This window comes from Ahaetulla prasina, chromosome 1 (assembly GCF_028640845.1).
Source record: "Ahaetulla prasina isolate Xishuangbanna chromosome 1, ASM2864084v1, whole genome shotgun sequence".
NCBI classification, from domain to species: domain Eukaryota; kingdom Metazoa; phylum Chordata; class Lepidosauria; order Squamata; family Colubridae; genus Ahaetulla; species Ahaetulla prasina.
The window spans coordinates 307,621,057-307,635,571 of record NC_080539.1 but is presented as its reverse complement, the minus strand read 5'-3'; positions in this window follow the sequence as shown (position 1 = coordinate 307,635,571).

The following is a 14,515-nucleotide window of genomic DNA, read 5'->3' as shown; positions in this document are numbered from 1 at the left end:
AGACCAGGGCCCTGGGGTCTCTCCCATTCCCGAATCGGGGCCGTGGGGTAGCGGTCTGGACTCCTGGCAGGCCTGGCATTTCCTACCCTTTCAGCAATTTCCGTGTCCATTAAGGGCCACCACATAGCTTCTCGCTAGACCCTTCATTCTCACGATCCCTGGGTGGCCTTCGTGAAGGAGATCCAATACCTTTTCCTCAATTTCTCCGGGATCACCACTCGATCCCCCATAGCAGGCACCCCTTGAGCTGAGAGTTCCCCACGCTTTACAAATTCTTTAAAACGCCGCGCAGCGGCCAACCTCTTTGTACCCAACCAATTACAGTCCTTATTGTAATGTCCTATACGCCCGAGCCACCTCTTTGGATGTGACTGGGCCAGAGTCCAAAGAGTCAATTAGCAGAACTGGTGTCCCGGAGTGGGGTCTTGATAGTCTCTGGTAACGGGCATCTGCTCAGGCGCCTGCATGCCCTAATTCCTTCCTGGCCGGTGTAGTTTGTAAGAATACGCTAGAAAGATAGTCCATCGGTCAGTCTGGGCGAAAGTGCCACGGGCGTGGGCGGTCGCCTGCCAACAGCCTAGCAAGGTCTATGGTCCGTGATGATTTCAAATCACGACCAAATACATATTCATGGAATTTCTTTACTCCTGAGACTATAGCCAAGGCTTCCTTATCAAGCTGGCTATAATTCCTTTCAGTTGATGACATGGTTCGGGAGTAGTATGCAATAGGGGCTTCTGTGCCATTTGGCAACCTGTGGCTGAGCACAGCCCCACCCCATAGGGAGATGCATCGCAGCTTAACACTAATGGCAGCGTGCCATTGTATTGGATAAGGAGGCTATCACCGATAGGAGATTCTTTACCCTTCGAATGCCCTAGCTTCCGCCTTTCCCCAAGACCATGCAGCCATCTTTGCTAGTAATTTATGCAGCGGCTCGGCTACTGTTGCCTTATTCCTTAAGAATACCGCGAGAAATTGACCAGACCTAAGAATGCCTGTAACTCTGTTTTGTTCTTTGGAACCGGGCCTTCCTGATGGCCCGCACTTGCTCTCAGTGGGTGAATCCTTCCTGTCTATCCGTAGCCCAGGAATTCCACAGATTCAACCCCGATCTGGCATTTGTTCAGTTTAACTGTGAGACCGCAGACCGGAAAATGCCCAAAACTTTTCGCAGCCTTACCCCTAATTCCTCTAGATTCTCAGCGGATACCAGTACATCGTCAAAGTATGGTACCACCCTGGTAGTCCTGCAATAGCCGCTCCATTAGGTTCTGAATAACCCTGGAGCCACACTAACCCCAAACTGTAACCGGGTACACTTAAAAGCCCTCTGTGAGTCACAATTGTCTGCGCTTGGCTGTGCTGCTATCTACGGGCAGCTGTTGATAGGCTTGGGCCAAGTCTAGCTTGGCAAAACTTGCCCTTGCCCCATTGAGTGCAGTAAGTGCTGTACCACCGGACGGGTAAGCACTCTTTGCAACGCTTTGTTAAGCGTTGCCTTATAGTCAGCGCAAATCCGGACCGACCGTCCGGTTTGACTGGGGTGACTATAGGGTCTCCCACTTAGCATGGTCAACTGGCACTAGAATTCCCTGGTTTACTAGCTTGTCCAGTTCCCGGTCAATCCTGGGCTTTAGGGCGACGGGACCCTCCTAGCCTTTAGACGGATAGGGCAACTTGGGGTCTAAGTTAAAAGAAATAGGGGTCCCGTGTACTTGCCCAGCCAGTCTCAGAAAACGTCCCCAAATTCCTTCAAGAGTGCGTCTTTGAGGTTGACTTCGTTTCTGAAGATTCCAGTCACTCCCATGCCCAATGCTCGGAACCAGTCCAGTCCCAACAAGCTTGGCAGGGTCCCATCGACTATGGTGATGGGCAGAGTTTTCTTGTATTGTCCATACTGACGTGGACGGACGTTACCCTCGAACAGGGATGCGATTCCTTGGTAGTCTTGTACCTTTAATTTCTGTGGTTGCAGCTTGCGCTTTGCGATGGCGGGTAAGGCTTTCACGAGTGTCCCAGGACATGATCGTGATCGCTGAGCCGGTGTCCACCTCCAATCGGCACGGCACCCCTCAATCTTTGCCTTTGTAAAGATTTTTTCTAGGCGTGTTGATGCGTGACCCACTCACGACAGTCTGATTCAACCGCGCTTTTTAATTGACCAATCACGGGCCGCTTACGCCCGTTCCCGCTCTGGTTGGTCGGTTTGAATTTTGGCGGAAGGTTGGGGTGCTCGACAGACCTGTGCTAGGTGCCCTTCCTTTCGCGCCGACAAGTTGCATCCTTAAATCTGCATTGTTGTCGTTGGTGTTGCCCTCCACAACTCGCAGTCACCCGGTCTTCTTTCTCCGGCCTCCCGGTGTGGAAGACTCCTTCCTCCTCCTCACCGTCCGATTCGCCTGGACCTCTTCATTGTGGACGGGGTTGATTTACCAGCCGTTAGTGCGACCTGCTTTTATGGGTAGACATCTCGTGAGCCCTGGCTTCCCAAGGCGTTTGCCAGCGTTAGGTTGCATTCTGACTAACAGCCTCCGGATGCCTCAAGGGAGCCCCATGTAGAGAGCATTGCAGTAATCCAGACGAGACGCCACAAGGGCGTGAGTGACTGTGCACAGGCATCCCGTCAGAAAGCGCAACTGGCGACCAGGCGAACCTGGTGGAAAGCCTCCTGGAGACGGCCGCCATGGTCTCAAAGACAGCCGCATCCAGGAGAACGCCTGGTTGCACCTCTCCATCGGGCCAATGACCGCTCCCAACAGTCAGCCGTGGACTCAGCTGACTGTACCGGGATGCCGCATCCACAGCCACTCTCTTGGAGGGATTGAGCTTGAGCCTGTTTCTCCCCATCCAGACCTGACGGCTTCCAAACACCGACAGCACGATAGCTTCATTGTGTGAAAAGCAGCTGGGTGTCATCAGCGACAGCTGGTACCACACACCACTGATCTCACCCAGCTTTATAGATGTTGAACAGAAGGCGAGAGAATCGACTCGCGGCACCCCACAAGTGAGGCGCCTGGGCCCACCTCTGCCAACACTTTGCATCCTCGAGATAGGAGGAGAACCACCGAACGGTGCCTCCCACTCCCAATCCCTCCAACCGCGCAGCAGGATACCATGGTCGATGGTATCGTGCCGCTGAGAGGTCTAATAGGACCAGGGCAGAGGAACAACCTATCCTGGCCTCCAGAGATCATCCACCAACGCGACCAAAGCCACCCTCAGTGCTGTAACCGGCCGAAGCCGGACTGAACGGGTCTAGATAGACAGTTTCTCCAGGTGCAGGGGAAACTGATATGCCACCATATTTCTACAACCTTCGAAGGTTGAGACCGGACGAATTACCTAAAACAGCCGGGTCCAGGAAGGTTTTGAGGAGGGGTTTCACCACCGCCTTTCAAGGCGGCCGGAAAGACTCTCCAACAAGGAAGCGCCAGAATCCTGAGCCAGCCTCGTGTCACCTCCTGAGGCCAGCACCAGCCAGGAGGCACGGGTCCAGTAAACACGTGGTGGCATTCAATCTACCCAGCAACCTGTCCATGTCCTCGGAGCCACAGGGTCAAACTCATCCCAGACAATATCACCAAGACCTCAGACCCTCCCAATCTTGGTCCAGACCGTTGAACGATTTTATCGATAGATAACTAAACTCTCAGCACGCCCTGCATCGGGTCATCCCGCCTCCCCTGGTGAAGGAGGAGCGGTCACCCAAACAGGGCAGCTGGGCGGTTATCTGTCGACGAATGAGGAGGCGAGCAACCGCTTCCTCAATGCCACTAGGTAGGTCCTAGTAAAGGATCTAACTAGTGTCCGATCAGCCTCTGAACGGCTGGACCTCCAGAACTCTCTAGGCGCCTTCTCCGCGTTATCTCTCAGCTCCTCGGAGAACCAAGGAGCTGCTGGGATCTGCGCCGGTCAGAGGTCAGAGGCACGACACGAGCCCCAGCCGCAGCCTGCTCCCAGGCTGCGGCTAGTTCTCTGTCAGCCGTGAGCCAGACCTCAGGAATGGCCCAAGCCCAAAACCTCTGGTCCATCAGGCGCCTGGGACGGTACCAACATGGTTCCTCCTGCGGTGTTGAAGGCCAAAAGTCCAGGCGAAGGAGGAGTGATCTGACCATGACAAAGGTTCTGTGACTATCTCTCAAGTCCAGATCTCAACCACTGACCAGAGATGAAAATCAGGTCCAGTGTGCCTCCCCGGTGAGTAGGGCCATCACTACTTGAGTCAGGTCCAGGGCTGTCATGGAGCCATGAACTCCCGAGCTTGTCGATGAGCCAGCAGATGGCAAAAGTCCCCATGACTAAAAGTCTGGGGTTCCACTGCCACGCAAGCACCTCCAGTCGGCAGGGCTGTCACAGCAAGGAGCCAGGTACGACCAGCAAGCCCATCTGACATCTATGACCTCACAAAGAGGGATTCACACCGCAATCTGAGGTACAGTGCCTCCTTGCTCTAGACTCTCTTTAATAACAACCGCCACCCCACTCTGGGCCTCGCTGATGAATGCACGAAACCCGTGACATCTCAACCAGGGCACCCTTCAGTGCCCAACCAGGTCTCCGAACGCATAATATCCGCGGCACCCCTGAATCAGGTCATGTATTAGGGGCCTTATTGGCCACGGACCGCGGCTTGTATAACATCAGACGAAGGCCCAGGCTCTGAGGATCTTGACCATCCGGGGAACGGAGAGATCGGGCAGATCGCCTGTATACATCGAAGTGACCCCAAACGATGCGATCCCCTTCCGCCATATCTGCCTCCCACTTACTGCAAATGGACTCACCTCATACAAAGGAACACACTCCTTAACCTCCTCAACCCATTTGATAGTCGCCACAGCATGCGCTGGAACTGGTTTTGGGCTGTACCCGTATCCCCAAAAATTCTTATCCTCCCCTTAAAATTCTTAAAATTAAAAAACGACTAAAAGAGTTCATTAAAAACTAAGCCTTAGATTTTATGCCATCTCTTCCAAACCTGCCTCAAGATGCCTCGATAATGGAGGGCCAGACTCAGAGAGGGAGTCTCAGAGGCAAGAAGGTATGTTGAAAATCTTGCATGAATAACAAAGTACAAAACGGAGTAGTCCATCACCCCAAATGTCAAGGTGTTATCGCAGTTATTATAGCAAGGTTAGGCTCTGGAGATGAAATCACGGCCTCGGCTGTCATGGATCTCATGAGAATGATTTCCAGCCATTTGGAGTAGGCATCGACTACTACCAGAAAGGTTTGGCCGTGGAAGGGGCGGCAAAATCGATATGGATCCTAGACCAGGGCCCTGGGGTCTCTCCCATTCCCGAATCGGGGCCGTTGGGGTAGCGGTCTGGACTCCTGGCAGGCCTGGCATTTCCTACCCTTTCAGCAATTTCCGTGTCCATTAAGGGCCACCACACATAGCTTCTCGCTAGACCCTTCATTCTCACGATCCCTGGGTGGCCTCGTGAAGGAGCTCCAATACCTTTTCCTCAATTTCTCCGGGATCACCACTGATCCCCCATAGCAGGCACCCCTTGAGCTGAGAGTTCCCACGTTTTTTACAAACTCTTTAAAACGCTCCGCGCAGCGGGCCAACCTCTTTGTACCCAACCAATTACAGTCCTTATTGTAATGTCCTATCTGAAGCCGAGCCACCTCTTTGGATGTGACTGGGCCAGAGTCCAAAGAGTCAATTAGCAGAACTGGTGTCCCGGTGGGGTCTTGATAGTCTCTGGTAACGGGCATCTGCTCAGGCGCCTGCATGCCCTAATTCCTTCCCTGGCCGGTGTAGTAATTTGTAAGAATACGCCAGGAAGATAGTCCATCTGGTCAGTCTGGGCGAAAGTGCCACGCAGGCGTTGGGGTCGCCTGCCAAGCAGGTCTATGGTCCGTGATGATTTCAAATCACGACCAAATACATATTCATGGAATTTCTTTACTCCTGAGACTATAGCCAAGGCTTCCTTATCAAGCTGGCTATAATTCCTTTCAGTTGATGACATGGTTCGGGAGTAGTATGCAATAGGGGCTTCTGTGCCATTTGGCAACCTGTGGCTGAGCAGCCCCACCCCATAGGGAGATGCATCATAACTGGCGTGCCATTGTATTGGATAAGGAGGCTATCACCGATAGGAGATTCTTTACCCTTCGAATGCCTAGCTTCCGCCTTTCCCCAAGACCATGCAGCCATCTTTGCTAGTAATTTATGCAGCGGCTCGGCTACTGTTGCCTTATTCTTAAGAATACCGCGTAATTGACCAGACCTAAGAATGCCTGTAACTCCGTTTTGTTCTTTGGAACCGGGCCTTCCTGATGGCCCGTACCTTGCTCTCAGTGGGTGAATCCCTTCCCTGTCTATCCGTAGCCCAGGAATTCCACAGATTCAACCCGATCTGGCATTTGTTCAGTTTAACTGTGAGACCGGCAGACGGAAAATGCCCAAAACTTTTCGCAGCCTTACCCCTAATTCCTCTAGATTCTCAGCGGATACCAGTACATCGTCAAAGTATGGTACCACCCTGGTAGTCCTGCAATAGCCGCTCCATTAGATTCTGAAATAACCCTGGAGCCACACTAACCCCAAACTGTAACCGGGTACACTTAAAAGCCCCTCTGTGAGTCACAATTGTTTGCGCTTCGGCTGTGCTGCTATCTACGGGCAGCTGTTGATAGGCTTGGGCCACGTCTAGCTTGGCAAAAATTTGCCCTTGCCCCACTGAGTGCAGTAAGTGCTGTACCACCGGACGGGTAAGCACTCTTTGCGCTTTGTTAAGCGTTGCCTTATAATCAGCGCAAATCCGGACCGACCGTCCGGTTTGACTGGGGTGACTATAGGGTCTCCCACTTAGCATGGTCAACTGGCACTAGAATTCCCTGGTTTACTAGCTTGTCCAGTTCCCGGTCAATCCTGGGCTTTAGGGCGAGATGAACCGTGGACTTCCAGGGCTCCCTGGGGCCGTTATTCTGCCCTCTAACCTGAACGGTCCCACTTGCCCCAGGTACCGATGACTAGCCATTCTCCATCAAGTCAGTCAGTTGGTGTTAAAGTCAGTCAATATGGGCCTTGATGTCAGGGACTCCATACCCAGTTGCTCCGGGCCTGCTCCAGGCCTGATCTTGAACAGACCTAGGCCGAGCTGCCGAGGATCTAAAGAGGGTCAGACCTCAGTCCTCCTCCGGAACTCAGATGGCAACATCTGACCCTCCGCCACTATCACTCAGCGGTCGGTCTTCTCGTCTCTCCTCCTCTCTGGTATTGATGGAAAAAGCCATTCTCAGGCATTGATGGAAAGGTCCCTGAAGCATGCCGAAGCTGATGGAACCAATCTCCGCCTTGGCCATCATAGAGGCCAGAAGGCCCCAACAGAAGTCATGATGAGCCGAGAAACGCCAGGCTCCAAGGGAGAGAAGTTCGGCCAAGTCCCATCCAGCGCCGTTGGAAAAAAGGCCCCTAACCCCTGGGGGAGGGGGCCGCCGCCACCGCCACCGCCGCCACCGCCGCCAGACCCAAAGGCCCGCACCGCCGGCCACGGCCACGGCCACCACCGCCCAAGGAAGGTGGGAGGCGCTGAGGAACTGCCGGGCCGCCGAGGAGGCCACCGGCTACCGAAGGCCGCCACAGGACCGCAAAAGCCGCCATTGGGCCGTCACTGGGCCGCCGATCTTCCCGCAGGCCCAGGCAGGCCGCAACGCCGGGCTGAACCGACACACAAGACGCCAGGGCAGGGTCGCCGGAGCAGAGCCACTGAGTCCGGGCAGAGCCGCCACCGAATAGCGTCAAAGGAGCCACCAGGGGAGCCGCCAGGCCGCCGGGCCCACCGCCAAACAACCACCGCCCCAGGAGACGCTGAGGGAAAAAACCGCCGAGCCTACCGCCGAGCCTGTCAGCTGTTCCGAGGCTCGCGGCTCGGCGGGCCTCAGTCCAAACGCCTCCTCTGATGTTCCGCCGGAAGGGTCTGGGACCGGAGGGCTAAAAAAGACCCCCCTCTCGGTCCCAGACCCCCTGGAAAGGCCGCGGACCGCACCGCGAAGATCGTCACCGCGCCATCTTGACGCATGCGCAGTTCAGGTATATTGTCCATACTCGACGTGGACGGACGTTACCCCTCGAACAGGGATGCGATTTCCTTGGTAGTCTTGTACCTTTAATTTCTGTGTTTTCAGCTTGCGCTTTGCGATGGCGGGTAAGGCTTTCACGAGGGTGTCCCAGGACATGATCGTGATCGCTGAGCCGGTGTCCACCTCCAATCGGCACGGCACCCCCTCAATCTTTGCTTTCGTAAAGATTTTTTTTTCTAGGCGTGTTGTTGCGTGACCCACTCTCACGACAGTCTGATTCAACTTCGCGCCTTTTTTGAATTGACCAATCACGGGCCGCTTCGCCGTTCCCGCGCTCTGGTTGGTCGGTTTGAATTTTTGGCGGGAAGGTTGGGGTGCTCGACAGACCTGTGCTAGGTGCCCCTTCCTTTCGCACCGCCGACAAGTTGCATCCTTAAATCTGCATTGTTGTCGTTGGTGTTGCCCTCAGCAACTCGCGCAGTCACCCCGGTCTTCTTTCTCCGGCCTCCCGGTGTGGAAGACTCCTTCCTCCTCCTCACCGTCCGATTCGGCCTGGACCTCTTCATTGTGGACCGGGGTTGATTTCGCACCAGCCGTTGGTGCGACCTGCTTTGTAGGGTTTCCGCGCTTGGGTAGACATCTCGTTAGCTCTGGCTTCGTCCAAGGCGTTTTCAGCGTTAAGTTGCTTTTGGACAGCAGTCGCCTCCATAACGGATGTCCCTGACCCGGATGAGTTGCTCCAGCAATGCCTCATCCAAGTCTCGGTACTGCAATGTTTTGAGGCTTTCCTCAGGGCGGCCATGTATGCGCTGATGGACTCGCCCTCTTGCTGTCTGCGCTCCCGATTCGAACCGTTGCACATACTTGGACGGCGTTGGTGCATAATGGGCTTTCAATAAAGTCTGCAGAGTTTGCCACGGTACCGACTGTACCGGCGTTGGCTCCGCCAGGGATTCTGCGGTGTCGAAAACTTCTGGACCGCAGTGGCTCAGGAAATACGCTCGTTTCCTGTTGTCTGAAACTCCTTGAAGTTCGTTCACCTCGAGGAAACACTCGAAACGAGCCATGCATGACCCCCATTTTTCCTTAGCTGGGTCGAATGGCGCTGGCGGTGTGTAGCCGGACATCGCTGCTTTCCGCCCCTTGTTTGCTGGGTTCGCGTCTTCCTGGTGAGTTCAGCTCTTTTCCTGGCGCTCTTAGCCTCGAGATCCCACCTTCGTCGCCAGTGTTAGATTCGGGCAATAACGAGGCAGGAGACCAGGATAGTGACAACAGCTCTTTACTATATGGTGAACCCAGCAACCCGGGCTGGGAAAACCTTCTCTTTATATACAGTTTAGCCAGAGGCTTCATCCAATCAGCAACATGCTTTTTCCCGCTCAGTTTTCCCTCCACAACTCTTAAAGATACATTACACTCAGAGTATTTGAAACCTGGAGCAGATCAGTGGAAAGAACAGAGCTAGAGGATCCAATATAACCCATTGTCATCCCAACCAGGAAATCAACTCCATAAGAAGGCTTTTATTGAGATTTGCTATTATCTGATTGTGCTGTGCCTCCTTTTTATTTATTTATTTATTTATTTTGTCACAACATCATACAAAAAGATTATATAGTATATACACATATAAACATATATAGGAAGAAGAAAAGAAAAACAATAGGACAGGAACGGTAGGCACGTTTGTGCGCTATGCACGCCTTATGGTCCTCTTAGGAATGGGGTGAGGTCAATAGTAGAAAGTTTTTGGTTAAAGCTTTTAGAATAGAATAGAATAGAATAGAATAGAATAGAATAGAATAGAATAGAATAGAATAGAATAGAATAGAATAGAATAGAATAGAATAGAATAGAATAGAATAGAATAGAATAGAATAGAATAGCATAGAATAGAATAGAATAGAATAGAATAGAATAGAATAGAATAGAATAGAGTAGAATAGAGTAGAATAGAGTAGAATAGAATAGAATAGAATAGAATAGAATAGAATAGAATAGAATAGAATAGAATAGAATAGAATAGAATAGAATAGAATAGAATAGAATAGAATAGAATAGAATAGAATAGAATAGAATAGAATAGAATAGAATAGAATAGAATAGAATAGAATAGAATAGAATAGAATAGAATAGAATAGAATAGAATAGAATAGAATAGAATAGAATAGAATAGAATAGAATAGAATAGAATAGAATAGAATAGAATAGAATAGAATAGAATAGAATAGAATAGAATAGAATAGAATAGAATAGAATAGAATAGAATAGAATAGAATAGAATAGAATAGAATAGAATAGAATAGAATAGAATAGAATAGAATAGAATAGAATAGAATAGAATAGAATAGAATAGAATAGAATAGAATAGAATAGAATAGAATAGAATAGAATAGAATAGAATAGAATAGAATAGAATAGAATAGAATAGAATAGAATAGAATAGAATAGAATAGAATAGAATAGAATAGAATAGAATAGAATAGAATAGAATAGAATAGAATAGAATAGAATAGAATAGAATAGAATAGAATAGAATAGAATAGAATAGAATAGAATAGAATAGAATAGAATAGAATAGAATAGAATAGAATAGAATAGAATAGAATAGAATAGAATAGAATAGAATAGAATAGAATAGAATAGAATAGAATAGAATAGAATAGAATAGAATAGAATAGAATAGAATAGAATAGAATAGAATAGAATAGAATAGAATAGAATAGAATAGAATAGAATAGAATAGAATAGAATAGAATAGAATAGAATAGAATAGAATAGAATAGAATAGAATAGAATAGAATAGAATAGAATAGAATAGAATAGAATAGAATAGAATAGAATAGAATAGAATAGAATAGAATAGAATAGAATAGAATAGAATAGAATAGAATAGAATAGAATAGAATAGAATAGAATAGAATAGAATAGAATAGAATAGAATAGAATAGAATAGAATAGAATAGAATAGAATAGAATAGAATAGAATAGAATAGAATAGAATAGAATAGAATAGAATAGAATAGAATAGAATAGAATAGAATAGAATAGAATAGAATAGAATAGAATAGAATAGAATAGAATAGAATAGAATAGAATAGAATAGAATAGAATAGAATAGAATAGAATAGAATAGAATAGAATAGAATAGAATAGAATAGAATAGAATAGAATAGAATAGAATAGAATAGAATAGAATAGAATAGAATAGAATAGAATAGAATAGAATAGAATAGAATAGAATAGAATAGAATAGAATAGAATAGAATAGAATAGAATAGAATAGAATAGAATAGAATAGAATAGAATAGAATAGAATAGAATAGAATAGAATAGAATAGAATAGAATAGAATAGAACATGGAGTAGAAGAATAGAATAGAATAGAATAGAATAGAATAGAATAGAATAGAATAGAATAGAATAGAATAGAATAGAATAGAATAGAATAGAATAGAATAGAATAGAATAGAATAGAATAGAATAGAATAGAATTTTATTGGCCAAGTGTGATTGGACACACAAGGAATTTGTCTTGGTGCATATGCTCTCAATGTACATAAAAGAAAAGATACCTTCATCAAGGTACAACATTTACAACACAATTGATGATCAATATATCAATATAAATCATAAGGATTGCTAGCAACAAGTTATAGTCATACAGTCATAAGTGGAAAGAGATTGGTGATGGGAACTATGAAACGATTAATAGTAGTGCAGATTCAGTAAATAGTCTGACAGTGTTGAGGGAATTATTTGTTTAGCAGAGTGATGGCCTTCGGGAAAAAACTGTTCTTGTGTCTAGTTGTTCTGGTGTGCAGTGCTCTATAGCATCGTTTTGAGGGTAGGAGTTGAAACAGTTTATGTCCAGGATGCGAGGGATCTGCAAATATTTTCACGGCCCTCTTCTTGATTCGTGCAGTATACAGGTCCTCAATGGAAGGCAGGTTGGTAGCAATTATTTTTTCTGCAGTTCTAATTATCCTCTGAAGTCTGTGTTTTTCTTGTTGGGTTGCAGAACCGAACCAGACAGTTATAGAGGTGCAAATGACAGACTCAATAATTCCTCTGTAGAATTGGATCAGCAGCTCCTTGGGCAGTTTGAGCTTACTGAGTTGGCGCAGAAAGAACATTCTTTGTTGTCCTTTTTTAATGATGTTTTTGATGTTAGCTGTCCATTTGAGATCTTGCGATATGATAGAACCCAGAAATTTAAAGGTTTCTACTGTTGATACTGTGTTGTCAAGTATTGTGAGAGGTGGAAGTATGGAAGGGTTTTTCCTAAAGTCTACCACCATTTCTACGGTTTTGAGTGTGTTCAGTTCCAGATTGTTTTGGTTGCACCACAAGGCTAGTCGTTCGACCTCTCGTCTATATGCGGATTCGTCATTGTCTCGAATGAGACCAATCACTGTTGTGTCATCTGCGAACTTCAGTAGCTTAACTGATGTATCATTGGAGATGCAGTCATTGGTATACAGAGAGAAGAGAAGTGGGAGGCACACAGCCTTGGGGGCCCTGTGCTACTTTTAAAAAAAGTTTTTAATTTTATATGAGAAGTTGGTGCACTTATGTTGTTAGAGGTACATATATAATAACTTTAAATCTGTTCTGAATGTGAAATATAGAATCAGGTACTTTTTAATGTATTATATAGCTATTACACATCATCTTTTGACAGAACACAAGATATTTCTTATGCAGCTTCACTGGTCTACTTTATTCAGTTAGAATTTGTTGAAAAGAGCAACTATATAAATAACTTGTATTTTGTAGAAAACTTACACAAATATATTAAAAGATAATTTGAGTTCTGATTCCTTTTGCTCCAGTGTATGATCTGTCCTATAGTTTTATTATCTGAGTTCACTAAATAACTCAGTCTTCTTCCCAGAAGCAGCAGAATTCAACGAGTAGGCCAGGCAGTCCACTAGCCCTCCAAGACCTCCTGTGTCAACCTGCAAAACAACTTCAGCTGAAGCCATTCTCTCTCATGGTTACTCCTGCTTTGTTTCTTGGTTGCCATTCATGGAGGGAGGATGAGGAAGAGGCTTTTTTTTTTTTTTTTTTTTTTTTTTTTTTTTTTTTTTTTTTTTTTTTTTTTTTTTTTTTTTTTTTTTTTTTTTTTTTTTTTTTTTTTTTTTTTTTTTTTTTTTTTTTTTTTTTTTTTTTTTTTTTTTTTTTTTTTTTTTTTTTTTTTTTTTTTTTTTTTTTTTTTTTTTTTTTTTTTTTTTTTTTTTTTTTTTTTTTTTTTTTTTTTTTTTTTTTTTTTTTTTTTTTTTTTTTTTTTTTTTTTTTTTTTTTTTTTTTTTTTTTTTTTTTTTTTTTTTTTTTTTTTTTTTTTTTTTTTTTTTTTTTTTTTTTTTTTTTTTTTTTTTTTTTTTTTTTTTTTTTTTTTTTTTTTTTTTTTTTTTTTTTTTTTTTTTTTTTTTTTTTTTTTTTTTTTTTTTTTTTTTTTTTTTTTTTTTTTTTTTTTTTTTTTTTTTTTTTTTTTTTTTTTTTTTTTTTTTTTTTTTTTTTTTTTTTTTTTTTTTTTTTTTTTTTTTTTTTTTTTTTTTTTTTTTTTTTTTTTTTTTTTTTTTTTTTTTTTTTTTTTTTTTTTTTTGGATTGAAGCTTTTTATTGATATGGGTAGTTTGTTTTGACAGGAACAGGATTTGATAAAGCATTGCCAATTTTGACCACTTGTTGTCTGTTAGACAGAAAAGCAGATATCCATTTGTGGAGGGTCCTGAGATGCCATAGGATGTTAGTTTAAGGAGAAGTTTATCGTGTACTACTGAGTCAAAAGCTTTGCAGAAGTCTATGTAGATTGCATCTATTGATTTGCCTTGATCTAGATTTGAAGTCCATATGTTTTTGCAGTGGAGAAGTTGTAAGTTACATGATAACTTTTTCCTGAAACCAAATTGTTTGTTGGAGAGTAGGTTGTTAGTTTCTAAGTGTGAGGTAATGGATTGGTTGATGATAGATTCCATGACTTTGCAGGTGACGCAGCAAAGGGAGATCGGTCTGTAGTTTTCGACTAAGCTGGGGTCTCCTTTTTTGAAGATGGGATGACTGTGGCTAGTGACCAAAGTTTGGGAAGAGAACTGGTAGTGAAAGCTTTATCAAAGATAATACTTAGGGGTTCAGCTATATTAATGGAAAGTTTTTTTAAGAAATATGCACATAGTCCATCTGGTCCAATAGAAAGTGATGGTTTTAAGTTGTGAAGAGCTTTACCAACGTTGTCTTCTGTGAAATCTATATGAGTTAAATCATCATAGTCATTGCTGGTTCGTTTGTGGAATGTTGGATATGTGTTATCAGAGTTAACAAAAACTGAGCCAAAGAAAATGTTGAAGAGGTTTGCTTTGACTGTTTCATCATTGCATTCTTTGTTGTTAGAATCTTTTAGTGGTGGGATGGATCTTGAGTCTTTAAGTTTATTGTTGACAAAATTATAAAAGGCACGATTGGAATTTGTGC